Source organism: Schistocerca americana, chromosome 9 (genome assembly GCF_021461395.2).
Source record: "Schistocerca americana isolate TAMUIC-IGC-003095 chromosome 9, iqSchAmer2.1, whole genome shotgun sequence".
NCBI lineage: Eukaryota > Metazoa > Arthropoda > Insecta > Orthoptera > Acrididae > Schistocerca > Schistocerca americana.
In genome coordinates this window covers 157713963-157736111 of record NC_060127.1, presented here as the reverse complement: position 1 = coordinate 157736111, position 22149 = coordinate 157713963, and the positions used below count along the sequence as shown (strand labels likewise).

The 22149-nt window shown below is 44.8% G+C and overlaps 1 non-coding gene and 1 pseudogene across 1 annotated transcript; both read right to left on the bottom strand.

Moving 5' to 3' along the window:
• Window positions 1-4603: 4603 nt before the first annotated feature.
• LOC124551636 lies at window positions 4604-4721 on the bottom strand (annotated as a pseudogene).
• Window positions 4722-5075: 354 nt separating this feature from the next.
• Trnap-cgg lies at window positions 5076-5150 on the bottom strand. The gene has a single exon. It is a non-coding gene; the product is annotated as a tRNA-Pro (tRNA).
• Window positions 5151-22149: the final 16999 nt, after the last annotated feature.

The window sequence follows — 22149 nt, the reverse complement described above, 5'->3', positions numbered from 1 at the left end:
ACCCGTGTTAAAATGGACCGTTTACCAATTGCGGGAAAGATCGATATCGTGTTGATGTATGGCTATTGTGATCAAAATGCCCAACGGGCGTGTGCTATGTATGCTGCTCGGTATCCTGGACAACATCATCCAAGTGTCCAGACCGTTCGCTGGATAGTTACGTTATTTAAGGTAACAGGAAGTCTTCAGCTACATGTAAAACGTCAACTACGACCTGATGATGCCCAAGTAGGTGTTTTAGCTGCTGTCGCGGCTAATCCGCACATCAGTAGCAGACAAACTGCGCGAGAATCGGGAATCTCAAAAAACGTCGGTGTTGAGAATACTACATCAACATCGGTTGCACTCGTACCATATTTCTATGCACCAGGAATTACATGGCGACGGCTTTGAACGTCGTGTACAGTTCTGCCACTGGGCACAAGAGAAATTACGGGACGATGACAGATTTTTTGCACGTGTTCTATTTAGCGACGAAGCGTCATTCACCAACAGCGGCAACATAAACCGGCATAATATGCACAATTGAGCAACGGAAAATCCACGATGGCTGCGACAAGTGGAACATCAGCGACCTTGGCGACCTGACGTCCCCGGATTTCTTTCTGTGGTGAAAGTTGAAGGATATTTCTTATCGTGATCCACCGACAACACCTGACAACACACGTCAGCGAATTGTCAGTGCATGTGCGAACGTTACGGAAGGAGAAGTATTCGGTGTTGAGAGGAATGTCGTTAGACGTACTGCCAAATGCATTGAGGCTGACGGATGTGATTTTGAGCGTTTATTGCATTAATGTGGTATTTACAGGTAATCATGCTGTAACACCATGCGTTCTCAGAAATGATGAGTTCACAAAGGTAGATGTATCACATTGGAGCAACCGAAAAAAATGTTTAAACGTACCTACGTTCTGTATTTTAATTTTAAAAAAAACTACCTGTTACCAAATGTTCGTCTAAAATTGTGAGCCATATGTTTGTGATTATTAGAGCGCCATCTATCACAAAGCAGAAAAACTGGTCCAACTAAAACATTCATATTTCTTTACGTACTACACGAATATGTAATAAAAATGGGGGTTCCAACCATAGCGCCATCTGGTTTCCCCCTTCAAGTTTTGTTCTTTGTAGTTTTTTCGTTTGACGCTTATTTCGTGAGATATTTGGCCCGGTCACGATCAATGAACCACACTGTATATATTTGTATCCAGTGCTGTATTTCGTATAACAAAAGAGACATTGGGCGAATTTTCACAGTACCGAGTAGCAGGAACAAGAAGTAAGTCGATATAGAGCTTTAAAATAGCTATGAATTAGCCATGCATTTTTCCTTGCACTTGCGAACTAATACGAGTTCCCTTTTGTCCTGCTGGCTGATGGATAGGACTCATTTAACGCTAATTACGGAAACAAGTTCAAATGGTTCAAATGGCTCTGAGCACTATGGGACTTAACATCTATGGTCATCAGTCCCCTAGAACTTAGAACTACTGAAACCTAACTAACCTAAGGACAGCACACAACACCCAGCCATCACGAGGCTGAGAAATCCCTGACCCCGCCGGGAATCGAACCCGGGAACCCGGGCGTGGGAAGCGAGAACGCTACCGCACGACCACGAGATGCGGGCACGGAAACAAGTGTTCAAACTCGATAGCACAACATGAACTGCGAAATCTGTTTTCGCTGTTAATAAAGGATAGCAGGGAAAAAACTGTGTTTCATGCTTCCCACAACTAATGCTTTTCGACCTATTTAGCACAAAATGGCTCTGAGCACTATGCGACTTAACTTCTGAGGTCTTCAGTCGCCTAGAACGTACAACTATTTAAACCTAACTAACCTAAGGACACCACACACATCCATGTCCGAGGCAGGATTCGAACCTGCGACCATAGCGGTCGCTCGGTTCCAGACTGTAGCGCCTAGAACTACACGGCCACTCCCGCCGGCTAATTAGTACAAATTTGTTGAGATTTTTTGCTACTAAATATCTTCCGTTAGAAGCCACTGATCAGTTTTAGCAGTGCATTAGACGGCTGAGTGCGCTTCTTTAATGTACGCGTCTAAGTACGCTGCAGAAGTCAATGTAACACCAGCGGCGCATTGGGCCCAAAATGGCGGCAACTGGCAAGCTGGCTGTACTTTCCCTATACAGAGCTTTAGTCATGAAGAAGGAAGCGCATTACGTTGGCCGCATGACATCCAGTGAAATCTCTCACCAGCCCCTCGTACTCGGCAAGAGACACTACACTCCTGGAAATGGAAAAAAGAACACATTAACACCGGTGTGTCAGACCCACCATACTTGCTCCGGACACTGCGAGAGGGCTGTACAAGCAATGATCACACGCACGGCACAGCGGACACACCAGGAACCGCGGTGTTGGCCGTCGAATGGCGCTAGCTGCGCAGCATTTGTGCACCACCGCCGTCAGTGTCAGCCAGTTTGCCGTGGCATACGGAGCTCCATCGCAGTCTTTAACACTGGTAGCATGCCGCGACAGCGTGGACGTGAACCGTATGTGCAGTTGACGGACTTTGAGCGAGGGCGTATAGTGGGCATGCGGAAGGCCGGGTGGACGTACCGCCGAATTGCTCAACACGTGGGGCGTGAGGTCTCCACAGTACATCGATGTTGTCGCCAGTGGTCGGCGGAAGGTGCACGTGCCCGTCGACCTGGGACCGGACCGCAGCGATGCACGGATGCACGCCAAGACCGTAGGATCCTACGCAGTGCCGTAGGGGACCGCACCGCCACTTCCCAGCAAATTAGGGACACTGTTGCTCCTGGGGTATCGGCGAGGACCATTCGCAACCGTCTCCATGAAGCTGGGCTACGGTCCCGCACACCGTTAGGCCGTCTTCCGCTCACGCCCCAACATCGTGCAGCCCGCCTCCAGTGGTGTCGCGACAGGCGTGAATGGAGGGACGAATGGAGACGTGTCATCTTCAGCGATGAGAGTCGCTTCTGCCTTGGTGCCAATGATGGTCGTATGCGTGTTTGGCGCCGTGCAGGTGAGCGCCACAATCAGGACTGCATACGACCGAAGCACACAGGGCCAACACCCGGCATCATGGTGTGGGGAGCGATCTCCTACACTGGCCGTACACCACTGGTGATCGTCGAGGGGACACTGAATAGTGCACGGTACATCCAAACCGTCATCGAACCCATCGTTCTACCATTCCTAGACCGGCAAGGGAACTTGCTGTTCCAACAGGACAATGCACGTCCGCATGTATCCCGTGCCACCCAACGTGCTCTAGAAGGTGTAAGTCAACTACCCTGGCCAGCAAGATCTCCAGATCTGTCCCCCATTGAGCATGTTTGGGACTGGATGAAGCGTCGTCTCACGCGGTCTGCACGTCCAGCACGAACGCTGGTCCAACTGAGGCGCCAGGTGGAAATGGCATGGCAAGCCGTTCCACAGGACTACATCCAGCATCTCTACGATCGTCTCCGTGGGAGAATAGCAGCCTGCATTGCTGCGAAAGGTGGATATACACTGTACTAGTGCCGACATTGTACATGCTCTGTTGCCTGTGTCTATGTGCCTGTGGTTCTGTCAGTGTGATCATGTGATGTATCTGAACCCAGGAATGTGTCAATAAAGTTTCCCCTTCCTGGGACAATGAATTCACGGTGTTCTTATTTCAATTTCCAGGAGTGTACGTTTCTAGGCATCTTGGTGCTCAATGTGCGCTCATAACTGAAAAGAGGGACGTGACGCGTCTACGGGCATACTAGAGACACTGCCCAACACGTCTGTCCAAAGCTTCATGAGATTTGCATTGTGGTTTCCATTTCTCGCCCGATCTGACCTTACTTTCCGAATACCTCTCGCGCTGACAGTTTTGCTCTTGATCCAGAAACCAAGCGGTAGTCCATGCACTGGAACGGCCCAACTTCACTGACAAAGAAAATAAGCTCGAATGAGCAAATCAAGATTCAAAGCGATGTTGATAGCTTTTTTTCGATATTCGTGAAACTGCGTGTCTTCGCTATATTACTAAACGTCAGACTATTAATCAACATTAGCTTACTACGTTGAGGTTCTTGCTCAACTTCGTGAGAAAATAAGAAAGAAATGATTCGCATTGTGGAACAAACAGATGATGGGTTCAGCACCAAGACAGTGCTCCAGCTCATACTACATTGTAAGTTAAAAAGTTTCTAGCTAAGTACAGCATCTGAGTGAAGGTTGACCTAGCACCGTGTGACTTATCTGTTCCCAAAGGTCAAATCTGCGTTAAAGGAAGCTTTCAGTCTGCTGAAGAAGTGAAACAAAAATCGGCACATGTCATCGAGAAGTTCACAGAATTACAGCATTGTTTCCGTCACTAGAAAGTTCGCATAGCGCATTGTAGGGATAGAGCAGGGGAGTATATTCAGGATTCACTCCGTCTTCAGGGCACGAGTGGCCTACCGGGACCATCTGACCGCCGTGTCATCCTCAGTGGAGGATGCGGATTGGAGGGGCGTGGGGTCAGCACACCGCTCTCCCGGTCAGTATGATAGTATTCTTGACCGAAGCCGCTACTATTCGGTCGAGTAGCTCCTCAATTGGCACCACGAGGTTGAGTGCCCCCCGAAAAATGGCAACAGCGCATGGCAGCCTGGATGGTCACCCATCCAAGTGCCGACCACGCCCGACAGCGCTTAACTTCGGTGATCTCACGGGAACCGGTGTATCCACTGCGGTAAGGCCGTTGCTATATTCAGGATGACAATAACTAAATATGAAACTTCCTGGCAGATTAAAACTGTGTGCCCGACCGAGACTCGAACTCGGGACCTTTGCCTTTCGCGGGCAAGTGCTCTACCAACTGAGCTACCGAAGCACGACTCACGCCCGGTGCTCACAGCTTTACTTCTGCCAGTACCTCGTCTCCTACCTTTCAAACTTTACAGAAGCTCTCCTGCGAAACTTGCAGAAGTAGCACTCCTGAAAGAAAGGATATTGCGGAGACATGGCTTAGCCACAGCCTGGGGGATGTTTCCAGAATGAGATTTTCACTCTGCAGCGGAGCGTGCGCTGATATGAAACTTCCTGGCAGATTAAAACTGTGTGCCCGACCGAGACTCGAACTCGGGACCTTTGCCTTCCGCGGGCAAGTGCTCTACCAACTGAGCTACCGAAGCACGACTCACGCCCGATACTCACAGCTTTACTTCTGCCAGTACCTCGTCTCCTAGCTTCCAAACTTTACAGAAGCTCTCCTGAATAACTAAATACATAAGCTTTTGAAATAAAATATTTTGCAACAATAGTCCCGTTATTTCACGACCACATCTCATATCATGTGCCGTTGTGCGACTAGACCCTGTTAGATCACGCAAAGCTTCTTGATTCTTCATCGTTTTTTTTCCGGACTGCCCTCATTTTTTCTGCATGGGCTTTCTTTCTTTCATCTATCTATTTTGTTCCTGCTTTCTTCGTGGCTTCGTTTTCTGACTTAACTTCCCATATGCCAACTTTCTGCTTAAATACCTTCCTGTCCAAAATATCTGGATAATTTATGTCAGTTTCTTGTAGGTCCTTTTTGACCTCTTGTATCCCGTGTATAGTTTGAAGTCCTCCCATGTACTTAAGAATTTTGTGCGTAAGTCTTGTTATGGTAAGCCTACAAATGTGCCCATAAAATTTTAATCGCCTTTCTCTAATGTCTGCTGCAAGGTTGGACAGTTTTACAGTTGTTTGACGAGATTGTAGTCTATAGGCCTCTTCTGTTTTCTTTGGTGCTAGTATCTTTTTTTCTGATGATTTTACGTTCTTCCTTTAATAAGTTTTCTAGGTCACCTTTTATGTGGACTGTCAGGGTTTCACCGGCATAAAGGACTTGCGGTTTTAATACTGTGTAATAGTGCACAATTTTAGAGTTTTTGGACAACCTTTTTTATTGTACGTCTTGTAGCTTCTTGCATAGGCTCTCTTTAGTTTTTGGAGGCGAATGTTTTGTGCTACTTTCTCTCTCCCCGTAGGTTCAAGGACTTCACCTGAGTATTTAAAATATGAACGTATTTGTAGCTAAATTTTGGGTGTCAGTTTTTGTGGCGATGAACTCTTTAGGAAAGATATTTGCAGACCAACTTTCTCTGTACATCCGTTAAGGGTTTCAACTTGTTCGTTTCCGCTATATACAGGGTGGTCCATTGATCGTGACCGGGTCAAATATCTCACGAAATAAGCGTCAAACGAAAAAACTACAAAGAACGAAACTCGTGTAGCTTGAAGGGGGAAACCAGATGGCTCTATGGTTGGCCCGCTAGATGGTGCTGCCACAGGTCAAACGGATATTGTTCTTTGTAGTTTTTTCGTTTGATGCTTATTTCGTGATATATTTGGCCCGGTCACTATCAATGGACCACCCTGTATAGTCTATCGGTAGACTGAATAGCGAGCCAGCGAGTCCCCACTCTGCCTACCCACCTACGTCACAGGGCGCTTCTAGAGGCTGTTTCACAACGTAGTACCGTTCCATCCGCCGCGCGCGCTTTCAAACTTTGGCGACGCCGTGTACAGATACGTCCCGGCAGCGTTTATTTTTAGACAAATGCGTTAAGAGTATAAGGAAAGCAAAAAAACGATAGCTTCTGCGAAACAAAACATTGTAGAGTAAATAATATTAAGAACGGAAGTCAGGATTCTACTACAAAACATAGCACCGAATGCCTATTCATATGAATGTATGTTCCTCTATTCGTAAGACGAACCAGATATAGTGCAATCAGTCTGTAGAATTTAAGGTTTGTTCCTACTTTGTGTTTCTACTAAAAGGTAGAAGTTTTCTTTGAAGGGCTGCATTGAAACATAACAATTCTTGCAACACAAAGAATGTTTAAAAAGTAACCAGAAATTTATAATTTCGTGTGTTGTATTAGTTCGATTCGCACTGCTTTTTTTTTGTCACTGTCTTCGTAAACGTGTCTGAAAAGTATTTCCAGGTAAACCCCATTTCAGGCAATGTCTTGTGTAAAACATCTTTCTGCCAAGGTAAATGTATTTTTTGTTTCACGCCAGTAAGTAATTTCCGTAATGTGGGCACTACTTTTTGGTTTATGTAAAACTCCTCCATCGTTTGTCGAATGACCAATTTTGTGAAACTGTCTATAACGATGGGTTTCCTCACTAATTATTAGTTTTCCTTCGCGGCGATTCCAGTAAACCATGCGCCTTGTTTTCGTGTTCCTTCCTTATGCGTCCTATTGTGGCGAGGTTGACGTTTGCATAAACTGCAGCCCTTTGATTGGGACTGGCAATATTAGCCAACAGTTCTTTTTGTGTCGCCTCCTTAACACAAGCTGTAATAACGTTAGAGACGATCGAACGCTCGTTCTCCACAAATACCTCCTCTTCTTCCTATTCTGCACATTTTCTTGCAATGCAGTGCGATTATCCATCACTGCCGGATACTGAAGTATATCAGTGAGTACACAAAGTCTACTGACTGAGATTGGCAACTAAGATCCCACGAACAGAAACGACGTATATCACTGCACGCCGAACTAAACAGCTAGACAGGTAACGGGCAACTTATTTTCGGTTGCCCTGTAGGCCAGTGGCAGGGTTCTTCCGGGAAAGGCCACTTCCGCCGCCAAAACCGCTGCTCGCTCATGAGTTTACAGACAGACTATACATACGCTCAGGACCGTTTGTCCTACAGTGTGGCCGGCCGGGGTGGCCGAGCGGTTCTAAGCGCTACAGTCTAGAACTGCGCGACCGCTACGGTCGCAGGTTCGAATCCTGCCTCGGGCGTAGATGTGTGTGATGTCCTTAGGTTTAAGTAGTTCTAAGTTCTATTGGACTGATGACCTCAGAAGTTAAGTCCCATAGTGCTCAGAGCCATTTCAACCATTTGAACCTAGATTGTGGTGCAACGGTGCTACACCCTGGTAGTGCCACCCTGGGGCAGTGACCTCTCACGTGTTTGACCAGCCCCCTGCCCCCCCCCCCCCCCCGCAACACTTCCAACAGGCACCGCCGCCTCTGACGCTCACCACGGGACAAAAACATTGCCGCCCTCTCGGCCCCCCAGTGGAGTTCCAGCTGAGCCGTGAACACACTGGGACGAATGAGGCCGTTTGCCTTTCCTGCGGTCTGCGGCTTTCCAGGAACTGTCACAGCAGACTTTCTCGCCCAGCGGGCCGTCCACTCTGTCGCGCAACAGGGTGTTGCCCCATTCCGAGTGCTGTCCGTGTCCTCCGGCCACTATTAGAAAAAATAAAAAAATCTGAGTTCCTTACTATACATATTTGTACAAAATTTAGCCCAACTTTACCTCGCGCTCTATCGAAAGTCTACGTATTACCAGAACTAAGTACCACAAACTGTTGTTGTTTTTGTTGTGGTCTTTAGCCCCGAGACTGGTTTGATGCAGCTCTCCATGCTACTCTATCCTGTGCAAGCTTCTTCATTTCCCAGTACCTACTGCAGCCTACATCCTTCTGAATCTGCTTAGCGTATACATCTCTTAGTCTCCCTCTACGATTTTTACCCTCCACGCTGCCCTCCAGTACTAAATTGGTGATCCCTTGATGCCTCAGAACATGTCCTACCAATCGATCCCTTTTTCTAGTCAAGTTGTGCCACAAACTCCTCTTCTTCCCAATTCTATTCAATATCTCCTTACTAGTTATGTGATCTACCCATCTAATCTTCAGTATTCTTCTGTAGCACCACATTTCGAAAGCTTCTATTCTCTTCTTGTCCAAATTATTTATCGTCCACGTTTCACTTCCATACATGGCTACACTCCATACAAATACTTTCAGAAACGACTTCCTGACACTTAAATCAATACTCGATGTTAACAAATTTCTCTTCTTCAGAAACGTTTTGCTTGCCATTGCCAGTCTACATTTTATATCCTCTCTACTTCGACCATCATTAGTTATTTTGCTCCCCAAATAGCAAAACTCCTTTACTACTTTAAGTGTCTCATTTCCTAATCTCCCTCAACATCACCCGACTTAAATCGACTACATTTCATTATTCTCGTTTTGCTTTTGTTGATGTTCATCTTACACCCTCCTTTCAAGACACTGTCCATTCCGTTCAACTGCTCTTCCAAGTCCTTTGCTGTCTCTTACAGAATTACAATATCATCGGCGAACCTCAATTTTTTATTTCTTGCTCAATATACAGATTGAATAGCAACGGGGAGAGGGTACAACCCTGTCTCACTCGCTTCCCAACCACTGCTTCCCTTTCATGCCCCTCTACTCTTAAAACTGCCATCTGGTTTCTGTACAAATTGTGAATAGCCTTTCGCTCCCTGTATTTTGCCCATGCCACCTTCAGATTTTGAAAGAGAGTATTCCAGTCAACATTGTGAAAAGCTTTCTCTAAGTCTACAAATGCTAGAAACGTAGGTTTGCCTTTCCTTAATCTTTCTTCTAAGATAAGTCGTAGGGTCAGTATTGCCTCACGTGTCCTGACATTTCTACGGAATCCAAACTGATCTTCCGTGAGGTCGGAAATATGAATCAAAAAAATAGTAAAACCTCGCGTGATGTTTGTACGTCTGAACAATAGTATGCTTAAGAAAGTGAACAATGATTTAAAAATGCTATAATGTTAAAAGAGAACTACTATAAAAATCAAACAGCTTAATCGGTTGACATATTAACGTATGACTCAGGGAAATGGGGTGGTCTCTCTCTCTCTCTCTCTCTCTCTCTCTCTCTCTCTCTCAGCTCTGAGCTACTAAACAAACTTAACTAGGTGATACTGACAAACCAGCTGCGCAATGCTACAGTCTTAACTCAAACTTCTTCTTTTGAAAAAAAGAATCCTTATTCAAAATCGTATACACGTTTCGCTTTTCGGTATATACATCATATTCATCCTTGCTGTCCTTTACAATAAATCTTTTTTTATGTAGCAGATACCACCGGAAGTAAGAACGGCACTACTGAATGCGACCATCACCTGCCACACTTCAACTAAGAATGTATCAGGCCAAAGACCGTTTAACAGTAATGCCACTTGCTCTCTCCCTCTCCTGAGGTGCACATCGATAACATACAAAAACCAAAATGACGTTCATTCATCTCAGGAATCGAGGATCTCAACGACTCTTGCGTGTTATCGATATGGATGCTGGAAAGATATGGATTCCGAGATTTTTGAGGACGTTTTACTTTCAGTCATATAAGTGCGAATGTTTGTTCTACGTACAGCTTGAAACGCTATATCCACTTGCAGCAATGGCTCCTGGATATCTGATGATGGATAAATTCCGATACGCGTCATATGAGCAATCAAGTCTTCCTTGCCTGATGTTTGACTTTTCCCACTGCGACCCAGACTGAAAGCAGAACTACTAACAGTTCTAATTACAAGTTTGACGTCGCATAACAAGAGTCATATGAAACATTTTTTTCGTCTTATATAATCACGAACTGGTAATCTCAGAATTCTTTCCTTTTCCTCGCTTCTTGCCAAATTGCGTGATCTACATCTACATCCATACTCCGCAAGCCACCTCACAGTGTGGCGGAGAGTACCTTGAGTACCTCTACAGGTTCTCCCTACTATTCCAGTCTCGTATTGTTCGTGGAAAGAAGGATTGTCGGTATGCCTCTGTGTGGGCTCTAATCTCTCTGATTTTATGCTCATGGTCTCTTCGCGAGACATACGTAAGAGGGAGCAATATACTGCTTGACTCTTCGGTGAAGGTATGTTCTCGAAACTTCAACAAAAGCCCGTACCGAGCTACTGAGCATCTCTCCTGCAGAGTCTTCCACTGGAGTTTATCTATCATCTCCGTAACGCTTTCTCGATTACTAAATCATGCTGTAAAGAAGCGCGCTCCTCTCCGTTGGATCTTCTCTATCTCTTCTATCAACCCTATCTGGTACGGCTCTCACACTGCTGAGCAGTATTCATGCGGTGGGCGAACAAGCGTACTGTAACCTACTTCCTTTGTTTCCGGATTGCATTTCCTTAGGATTCTAGGTCAACGGGGAGTACCCTATAGATTTTGGTGAGTAAGTTTGCGAGTATCAAAATATGTGACCGAAATGGCCGTATTTATGACAGCACTGACTTAGAAGCTAACGTTAATCACACTGCAAAGGGACCATAGACCTTACTAAGTCAAATAAATTTCAACTTGATACGTCAACTCGTCCATGAGGAAAATGGTCTCAATAGACGGACGAACAGAGAATCAGATATCAACGAAAACCTTTCTGTTTCGTGTGATACAATTACAAATTTATAGTTTTCGGATTTTTTCTTTGACCTCACCAAGCAACCATGGTTCTTGCCAAATTTCAACATTCAATGCCAAGGGGAAGTTCAGTACAGATTTTCACGAGTGAGTTTGCAAGTATCAAAATATGTGACATAAACAGCCGCATCTTTTGACTGCATTGACTTAGAAGCTTAAGTTTTTTACACCGCCAAGAGACCGTAACATTCGGTATGTGACGTGTATTTCAACTTGATACGTCTAACCGTTCCTGAGGTTTTTTTTTTTTTTTTTTTTTTTTTTTTTTAGCAGGCGGTCATACGTGCAGACAGACAGACGGATAATAAAGTGAATCTACAGGGTGAAAAGTATTTAAACCGACAAACTCTCGGAGGTTGTAGGGGACATTCAACCGAATATTTTCCCCTAATGTCATTTTTTCCTATGAGGAGTATTTAAAGCGGTGGAGGCCGTATTACGCTCTTCACTTGTTAGAGGCCGTATTACCATCTTCAGTTGTTAGAGGGCGTATTACGCTCTTCAGTTGTAGGCAACTGCTGTCCACCAGTGTAGCAGTGCATTGTCTCTGTTTACTAATGGAGCGATACACCTGGAGTGAGTACACTGATATGGTTGGTGCGTACTACATAGCGCACCACAACGGACGAGCTGCACACCCGGTTTATCAACAACGATATCATAATCGCCGTATCCCGCATCATACGACCTTTGCTGCTGTGTACCAATGTCTGCGTGAGACCGGGTCATTTAGCAGATTACCTGGACAGGGACGCCGTCGCACGGTAAGAACGCTGCAATTTCAGGAAGCTGTCTTGCAGCATGTGGAGCGGGGTCCTTCAATCAGCACTCGTGCAATTGCACGTAACATGGGGACGAATCAGACGAATGTAAGAACTGTCCTTCGAGAGCAACTGTTACGTCCATTTCACTTACAGCGTGTCCACAACCTGGAACCAGTTGATTATCCATCCAGAGCACAGTTTTCGCAGTGGTACCTGGGACACTGGCATCCTACATTTCCATCCTGTGTGTTGTCTACCGATGAAACAACGTTCGGGTGTAATGGAGTCTTCAACATGCGCAGTTCGCTTGTTTGGAGTGAGGATAACCCACATGCCACAGTTATTAGTGCTCATCAAATGCGGTTCTTCGTCAATGTGTGGGTCGGTGTTGTTGGGGACTGTTTAATTGGGCCGTATCTGCTACCTAGGCCATTAAATGGCAGACACTATTACAATTTCCTCACCAGAGCATTGCCAGAATTGCTGGAAAACGTCCCGCTCCCTACAAGACGATGTATGTGGTTCCAACATGACGGGGCGCCGGCACATTTCAGTCGTCCTGTGCGTCGATTCCTGGACCGACGGTTCGCAGAAATGTGGATTGGCAGAGGTGGCCCTGTACCATGGTCTGCTTGATCCCCAGATATGTCCCCTCTGGACTGTTTTGTTGGTTTAATTAATTTGTCACCAGAGAAATCTTCCTCTACCGGTTTAAATACTCCTCGTAGGAAAAAATGACATTAGGGAAAAATATTTGTTTTGATGTCCCCTACAACCTCCCAGAGTTTGTGGGTTTAAATACTTTTCACCCTGTATAAGGATTCCGTTTTTACCGACTGAGGTACGGAAACCTAAAAAAAGACACGAACTGTTACCACAGCGCGGCTGCAGGGGCGCGACTTGCAGAAGACGAATCTCGAATATCAGAAACCGATTTTGCTCTGCCGTTGGGAAATCGGTTTTTTCGAAGATCACTAGTATGACATGAATGGTGCGGTATTTCGTAGCGCCTATGTTGAGATACGTAAGTTCTGTGATACGGTGTTTAAACATTTTTTGAAGGCAATTCCCAATAGCAGTTAGACATTTTATAAAATGCATAACACGCAGCTGTTTTCATAGTTCCGAACGTCATTCGGCGGAAATGGAATCCTCATAGTGTCACTTTGTTGTCTGTCTGTCTGTCTGTCTGTTAAGACCCCTTTTTCTCATGGATAGGCAGATGTATCAAACTGAAATTTATGTCACATACTAAGATTTACAGCGCTTTGGTGGTGTAAAAAATTTAATCTTCCGAGTCGATGTAATTAAAAGATACGGCCATTAACTCACAAGTTTGGTACTCCCAAACTCACTCATCAAAACCTATACGATACTTCCTGGTGCACTAGAATGTTGAAGTACGACAAGAGGTAATGTTTCTCAGTACAAGTAAAGGAAAAAATTCGAAAATTGTTAAATTGTAATTGTATAACAAAAAAATTATTTTTGTCATATTGTCCGACTGTCTGTTCGTCTACTAACACCTATTTTATTCAGGAAAGGATAAAAGTAGCAAACATAAATTTATATCACGCACACATTTTACTAAGGTTTGAAGTTCCTCTTTTCGTTCTTTCGTGTTTGCGATTAAAAAACTGGGCTGTTTTGGAAATCAGCATTATGCAAACACAATTAGTTTATTTTTGTATTTACCCAGAAATGTTTCGACACCAATGTGTCATCTTCTGTGCGTCAGATTTTTAGTTGTGTAAAATACAATATCACTTTGTGATAATTTAACTGCTGTAGGCCTAAGAAATACAATATTTGCAATTTGATTCGTTTTGTTTGGACTCTCCCCTTAAAATTATATCGCTAACTGAACTGTATTATTATACATAGATTATTTTAGTGCTCGGTCTCTCTCTCTCTCTCTCTCTCTCTCTCTCTCTCTCTTTTTTTTTTTTCACTGTGTCATCTGCAAACAAGCCATGAAGAAAATTATTACGTATTTGTGGTGAGCTGTTTCGAAAAAAAAAATGGCTCTGAGCACTATGGGACTCAACTGCTGAGGTCATTAGTCCCCTAGAACTTAGAACTAGTTAAACCTAACTAACCTAAGGACATCACAAACATCCATGCCCGAGGCAGGATTCGAACCTGCGACCGTAGCGGTCTTGCGGTTCCAGACTGCAGCGCCTTTAACAAAAATGGTTCAAATGGCTCTGAGCACTATGGGACTCAACTGCTGAGGTCATTAGTCCCCTAGAACTTAGAACTAGTTAAACCTAACTAACCTAAGGACTTCACAAACATCCATGCCCGAGGCAGGATTCGAACCTGCGACCGTAGCAGTCTTGCGGTTCCAGACTGCAGCGCCTTTAACCGCACGGCCACTTCGGCCGGCAGCTGTTTCGAGGGTAGAGGTTATGTACGTTTCTGTACTCACATCTTCCGTCCTGTTTCGTGTCCCTGGCTGCTGTTTAGTGCATTGCCTTCACTCAGTTCTTCACAAATTACGCTCACTACTTCACCTGACAGGCACTTAAACAAAATGTGGCGAAGTGTAATCTGCGCAGACACTTCTGACTGCACACTCAGTGAAAGGTGTCATGTTATTGTCGTTGTTCACTTGTTCATTGTTAGTCTTGCGTTTGTTATCTCACTGATCTCGGATGTGGAGGAAGACTGCACTGTAGTTCCTTCTCTAGATTGTCGCACAGATGACAAAATGGCAGATATCGAAATAGATGACATAGGGATAGAGAAACAATTAAAATCGCTCAAAACAGGAAAGGCCGCTGGACCTGATAGGATACCAGTTCGATTTTACACAGAGTACGCGAAGGAACTTGCCCCCCTTCTTGCAGCGGTGTACTGTAGGTCTCCAGAAGAGCGTAGCGTTCCAAAGGATTGGAAAAGGGCACAGGTCATCCCCGTTTTCAAGAAGGGACGTCGAACAGATGTGCAGAACTATAGACCCATATCTCTAACGTCGATCAGTTGTAGAATTTTGGAACACGTATTATGTTCGAGTATAATGACTATTCTGGAGACTAGAAATCTACTATGTAGGAATCACCATGTGTTTCGAAAAAGACGGTCGTGTGAAACGCAGCTCGCGCTATTCGTCCACGAGATTCAGAGGGACATACACAGGTTCCAAGGTAGATGCCGTGTTTCTTGACTTTCGCAAGGCATTCGATACAGTTCCCCGCAGTCGTTAAATGAACAAAGTAAGAGCGTATGGACTATCAGACCAATTGTGTGATTGGATTGAACAGTTCCTCGATAACAGAACGCAGCATGTCATTCTCAATGGAGAGAAGTCTTCCGAAGTAAGAGTGGTTTCAGGTGTGCCGCAGGGGAGTGTCGTAGAACCGTTGCTATTCACAATATACATAAATGACCTTGTGGATAACATCGGAAGTTCACTGAGGCTTTTTGGGGATGATGCTGTGGTGTATCGAGAGGTTACAACAATGGAAAATTGTACTGAAATGAAGGAGGATCTGCAACGAACTGACGCATGGTGCAGGGAATGGCAATTGAATCTCACTGTAGACAAGTGTAATGTGCTCCGAATACATAGAAAGAAAGATCCTTTATCATTTAGCTACAATATAGCAGGTCAGCAACTGGAAGCAGTTAATTCCATAAATTATCTGGGAGTAGGCATTAGGAGTGATTTAAAATGGAATGATCATATAAAGTTGGTCGTCGGTAATGCAGATGCCAGACTGAGATTCATTGGAAGAATCCTAAGGAAATGCAATCCGAAAACAAAGGAAGTAGGTTACAGTACGCTTGTTCGCCCAATCCTTGAATACTGCTCAGCAGTGTGGGATCCGAACCAGATAAGGTTGATAAAGACAGAGAAGATCCAACGGAGAGCAGCGCGCTTCATTACAGGATCATTTAGTAATCGCGAAAGCACTACGGAGATAATAGATAAACTCCAGTGGAAGACTTTGCAGGAGAGACGCTCAGTAGCTCGGTACGGGCTTTTGTTGAAGTTTCGAGAACATACCTTCACCGAGGAGTCAAGCAGTATATTGCTCCCTCCTACGTATATCTCGCGAAGAGACGATGAGGTTAAAATCAGAGAAACTGGAGCCCACACAGAGGCATGCCGACAATCTTTCTTTCCACGAAAAATACGAGACGGGAATAGAAGGGACAACCGATAGAGGTACTCAAGTTACCCTCCGCCATACACCGTCAGGTGGCTTGCGGAGTATGGATTTAGATGTAGATGTAGATGTGTGCGTGTGTGTGTGTGTGTGTGTGTGTGAGTGTGTGAGTGTGATAGCGAGAGAGAGAGAGAGAGAGAGAGAATGGAAAGAGGGATGGGGACAGAACCAAGGAAACAGGTTTCTTTTTCCTGTTACGTTTTTTGTGGGGAAGTCGACTTTGTTTTAAGGTGAGTGTCCAAACAAACCTAAGCAAATTGCAAATATTGTATTTCTTAGGCGTACAGCAGTCAAATTATTGCAAATGTGACATTGTACTTTACAGAACTAAAAATTTCACCCACAGAAGATGACACAATGTTGTCATAACATGTCTGGGTAAATATAAAAATAAACTAATTGTGTTTGGATAAGGCTGATTTCCAAAACCCAGTTTTTATATCACATACTACCTAGGGACCTAAGGACATCACACACATCCATGCCCAAGGCATAATTCGAACCTGCGACCGGAGCGGTCGCTCGGCTCCAGACTGTAGCCCCTAGAACCGTACGGCCACTCCGGCCGGCTTTTTGTAGTCCTGTCTTCCTCAGTTGCGTGTAATGTTACGGTATATTGATAATTTTTACTTATGGACCTTCTGACAGCAACTGAATAAAACAGTTTTAGTACAATACGCGTTTCACCTTTATTTTCTGCAAGGCATCAGCAGTGGCAGGTTACGTGGACGATTTCATACATATTACGCCCCTGTTGCATTCTTGGTGTTGTTTTTCTTCTTATGAGTGCCGATTTGCGGTTTTTTTCGCACATTCCACAGCACTATGAACTGAACACACAGAGCTTGGATGGAGTGTACAGATACAGCTGCGCATGCAGCTTCAACAGGATACCACAGTTCATCAAGAGTAGTGACTGGCGTATTGTGATGAGCCAGTTGCTCGGCCACCATTGACCAGACGTTTTCACTTGGTGAGAGATCTGGAGAATGTGCTGGCCAAGGCAGCAGTCGAACATTTTCTGTATCCAGAAAGGTCCGTACAGCACCTGCAACATGCGGTCGTGCATTATACTGGTGAAATGTAGGCTTTCGCAGGGATCGAATGAAGGGTAGAGCCACGGGTCGTAACACATCTGAAATGTAACGTCCACTGTTTAAAGTGCCGTCAATGCGAACAAGAGGTGACCGACACGTGTAACCAATGGCACTCCGTACCATCACGCCGGGTGATACGCCAGTATGGCGATGACGAATACACGCTTTCAATGTACGTTCACCGAGATTCGCCAAACACGGATGCAACCATCACGATGCTGTAAACAGAACCTCGATTCATCCGAAAAAATGACGTTTTGCCATTCGTGCACCCAGGTTCGTCGTTGAGTATACGTTCGCAATCGCTCCTGTCTGTGATGCAGCGTCAAGGGTAACCGCAGCCATGGTCTCCTAGCTGATAGTCCGTGCTGCTGCAAACGTCGTCGAGCTTTTCGTGCAGATGGTTGTTGTCTTGCAAACGTCCCCATCTGTTGACTCAGGGATCCTGACGTGGCTGCACGATCCGTTACAGCCATGCGGATAAGGTGCCTGTCATCTCGATTGCTAGTGATACGAGGCCGTTGGGGTCCAGCAGGGCGTTCCGTATTACCCTCCTGAAGTCACCGATTCCGTTTTCTGCTAACAGTCATTGGATCTCGACCAACGCGAGCACCAATTTCACGATACGATAAACCGCAATCGCGATAGGCTACAATCCGACCTTTAACAAAGTCGGTAACGTGATGGTACGCATTTCTCCTCCTTACACGAAGCATCACAACACCGTTTCACCAGGCAACGCCGGTCAACTGCTGTTTGTGTATGAGAAATCGGTTGGAAACTTTCCTCATGTCAGCACGTTGTAGGTGTCGCCACCGGCGCCAACCTTGTGTTAATGCTCTGAAAAGCTAATCATTTGCATATCACAGCATCTTCTTCCTGTGGGTTAAATTTCACGTCTGTAGCACGTCATCTTCGTGGTGTAGCAATTTCAATGGCCAGTAGTGTATATACAACATACGACGCTATAAAAACACACAGTCGTATTCAAACGCAACGTCGTGTCAAAATTCCAAAGTAATCGGTGGAGAACTGTCGGAGATATACGATTTTAAACAAATAAACATTTACATTTTTACTTATATACATTACGCGCACTGAAGAAACGTAAATTAGTATAAATAAAAATACGTAAGAAAGTGTCTGGACGCTGTATTTTTTAGAGTAATGTAGTCTGGAGCCACGGAGATCAGCAACTTGTAAAATGGTTAAATTAAGGAGTGTTAAGCTGCGTCGAACCAGTAAGACGCCCCCCCTCCCCCACCCCCCAAAAAAAAGTTCCAATCAGACGGCGAGACAGTGAAAACCCTACTGTTTACTGTAGTGGAGGGCAGGGCAGGCTATACAGAGTCTCCAGCCAGCGTCGAGCACCCCCACACACTGCGCTGTTCGGCGTGCTTCCCGCTACGCTTTGTTCCGGAGTTGTCCAGCGGCGGCCAGCGTCCAGCGCCGGAGCCGGAAGGAGCCGGCCGCACACGTCGCCGGGTTCTTTGTGCTCCAGCCACTTCCTGCCGGCACAAAGGCGTCCAGCGCTGGAATGTCGAGGAGTCACCGCGACTCGCAGAATGTCCGCGCTTTCATCCCGGCCCTCTTCTGGCGACCGCTTGAGCAGTCCCCGTGCTGCCCACACAATCCTATTCATCCTACCTCTCTATCCATTCCTGAATGAAGAGTCTAATATCTCCAATAACGAAAGAACGCTATAATCCCAATAACGAGGGAGGCATGCGAGACGAGTGAATGTTTTTCTTTCTTTAATGCCCTCCAGACACACCAACACAGCACGTCCGATCTTTGCTGCATATTTTTTGAAGGCATCGTACTCTTTTATACAATTTCTCACGAAGTTAAGACATAGATTACACTGACATGCTTATTAACAGTTGCATACCAATGAGGGGGGGGGGGGGGGCGAGTGGTCAGTAACTGACCCCAACGAAGTTTTTAGGGTAAAACTCCTGTCGTGTTCAGTAGTTTATTTAATAAATACATGACATTTATTGTAATTATAATTGCTATAATCGACAAGAAGAACAGCTTTTGGTTTACACTCGTTGTTGAGTTGTACCGATTATTATAACTGAAGGTGTAGCAGGTCAACAATCATCACTCGCAGTCAACCGGTAAACAGTGTCGTGAGTGGAAGTTAATTTCTTTGTGGCATTTGACAGAATGTACAAGAAGATGAAATTGACAGATGACGAAATTAGAAATTTGCTTGAGAGTTCAGACAATGAATTTAGTGGTGAACTATCCGAAAGCTCAAGCAGTGAAACTGAAGATGTAGTCATGGAAATTCCAGATCAAGTAGTTTCTGACAGCAGCGAGTTGGGTGAAAGTGAACAGGGTAAGTATTGATTTTTATTACTTTTTGCAGATTTTTGGAGTGTATTAGGATGTGTGTCTCGGTAGAGTACTTAATTTGCTAGTGTTCGGTTCTGTTTTCATATTTTTATAGATATTCAGCCGACAAGAAGACGACCCACGCCGAAAGTACAAATTGATCAACTTGAAAAGACATGATGGCCCCGTCAAGTATGATATGGAAGAGAAGCCCTTACGTAAATCAAAAGAGGAGGTCTGTTGCTAACGTAATGAGAACCCCGAAAGGAACTAAGCCAGGGATAAAATCTGATACACCAGGTAAAGCTTTTCTCATGTACTTCGATATTAACGTCCTGGATAACATTTTGATGCGTACCAATTAAAAGCTTGGAAATCTTAGGGAATCATATGAAGATATTTTCATAAAAAATTCGAAAGCATTTGAAAGGGAAGAAATTGTGTCAGCAATTGGAATTCAATTGAACTGTGGAGTCGAGAGACAGAACAGGGACAGTTTACGTGATATATTTAGTAAAGAAAACTTCCCGATGTACCGAGCTTCATTTTCGGAGCATAGACTGAGGCTCTTACTGAAGGGCTTGCGTTTTGATGATGCTATAACTCGAGCAGCTAGAAAACAGACCGACAAATTTGCTCCTATCAGGGATATGTGGAACATGACAGTAAATTTCCTGAGTTTTATAATCCTAGTGAGTCAGTCACAGTGGATGAAGGACTTGTGACCTTCCATGGGCGATGCCCATTCAGGCTATATATTCCAACAAAACCAGGAAAATATGGAATAGAGATGAACCTGCTATGTGATGCAGATACGAAATACTGCTTCGCTGCGGATCCCTGCGCTGGAAAGCACGCTAATGAGAAGAACCATAACAGTGGCCCTGAAACAGTTAGAAGATTGATTGAAATGTCTAACTTGAAACAATCTGGAAGAAATGTTACCATGGACAGAAAGTTCACTACCGTTCCACTCGCATCTGATCCTTTGAAAGAGAAAATAACTACAGTTGGTACTATTCGAAGTGTCAAATGCGATGTTCCTACAGAACTCCGTCCTGTTTCTCTAAAAAAAGCTACATCGGGAACAATCCGATTTGCCTTTAGTGATGATGCCACTTTAGTCAGTTACGTGCCTAAGAAAGGAAAGGTTGTTACAGCATTGCCAACCCAACATCATGACATGAATGTGACGGAAGAGAAGCCAGACATCATCCTATTCTGCAATTGTACAAAGTCAGGAGTGGATACATTCGACAAGTGCGTAAGAACGTACAGCTGCCGTCGAGCAACGTGTCGATGGCCAATGGCGGTGTTTTCAACTTGATTGACATTGCAGCATACAATTCATATGTTGTATTTCAAGATACACACAAGGAATGGACAAGTAATTACCTGACAAAGAGTCCTGGAAGAAAGAAGTACCTGAAAGATCTTGCTCGTGAACTTTGTGACCTCAACACGAAAAGATGCGCTCAAAATGCTGTAGGCCTGCACTCAAAATACACTACAGCGTTATCAACTTTTGGGTATGAGTGTAATCAAAATCAAGGTGCTGTGAGCAGAGGAAACAACGTCACGGAGCCGCGACGGAAAGTAATACGTGCAGCTGTGCATAATCTGCCAAAGAGAGGACGCTCTTACTTAGGCGCCAGAAGCAAAGACCGTAAGTACATGAAGGCCTGCGCTTCTTGCAGGAAGTATATCTGCCCTGCACACACCAAGAAAGAAGACGTAGTTCGTATTGTAAAGCGTTCTGAATGTAAATCTGAGCAATCCTTGTAATTGTGAAATTAATATAAATAAATGTAAAAAACTATTTATTTTTTACTAAAATGTCCCAGAAACCCTTTCCCAGTAATAATAATCAACATTTTAATCTTCTAATCTGCCAAAATTATGGAAATACATAATTAATGTGATTTATCCCAGATAGAGAACGTGTGATGGTTGTGGGGTGAGTCGCTGACCCCTCCCATTGGCGTTGGCCAGTGCAACATACGGCATTGGTATGCAACTGTTAACACGTAATTAAGTGCAGTGGCTCTTAGGTTAACCACCCAGTCCGCCACATCATTTATGTAAACAGGGAACAAGAGCGGTCCTCTCGCTCTTCCCTTCGACACTCCTGACGAAACCTTTGTCTCTGGTGAACACTCGCCGTCGAGGACAACGAACTGGGTTTTATTGTTAAAGAAGTCTTCAAAATGGTTCAAATGGCTCTGAGCACTATGGGACTTAAACGTCTGAGGTCATCAGTCCCCTAGAACTTACAACTACTTAAACCTAACCAACCTAAGGACATCACACACATCCATGCCCGAGGCCACCAAGTTTCTATTAAATCGAAATCCGGAACACCGCAAGAAAGTGTGATAGAACCCTGGTTCTTTACAATGTGTACAAATGATGTAGTAGAAAGCGTCGGGCGTTCCATTAAACTTTCCAAAGAACAGACTACCAACACCAAAAGACAGTAGCGATTTGCAGCATAACCTGCAGAACATTCATGAATGGTGCAGGTTT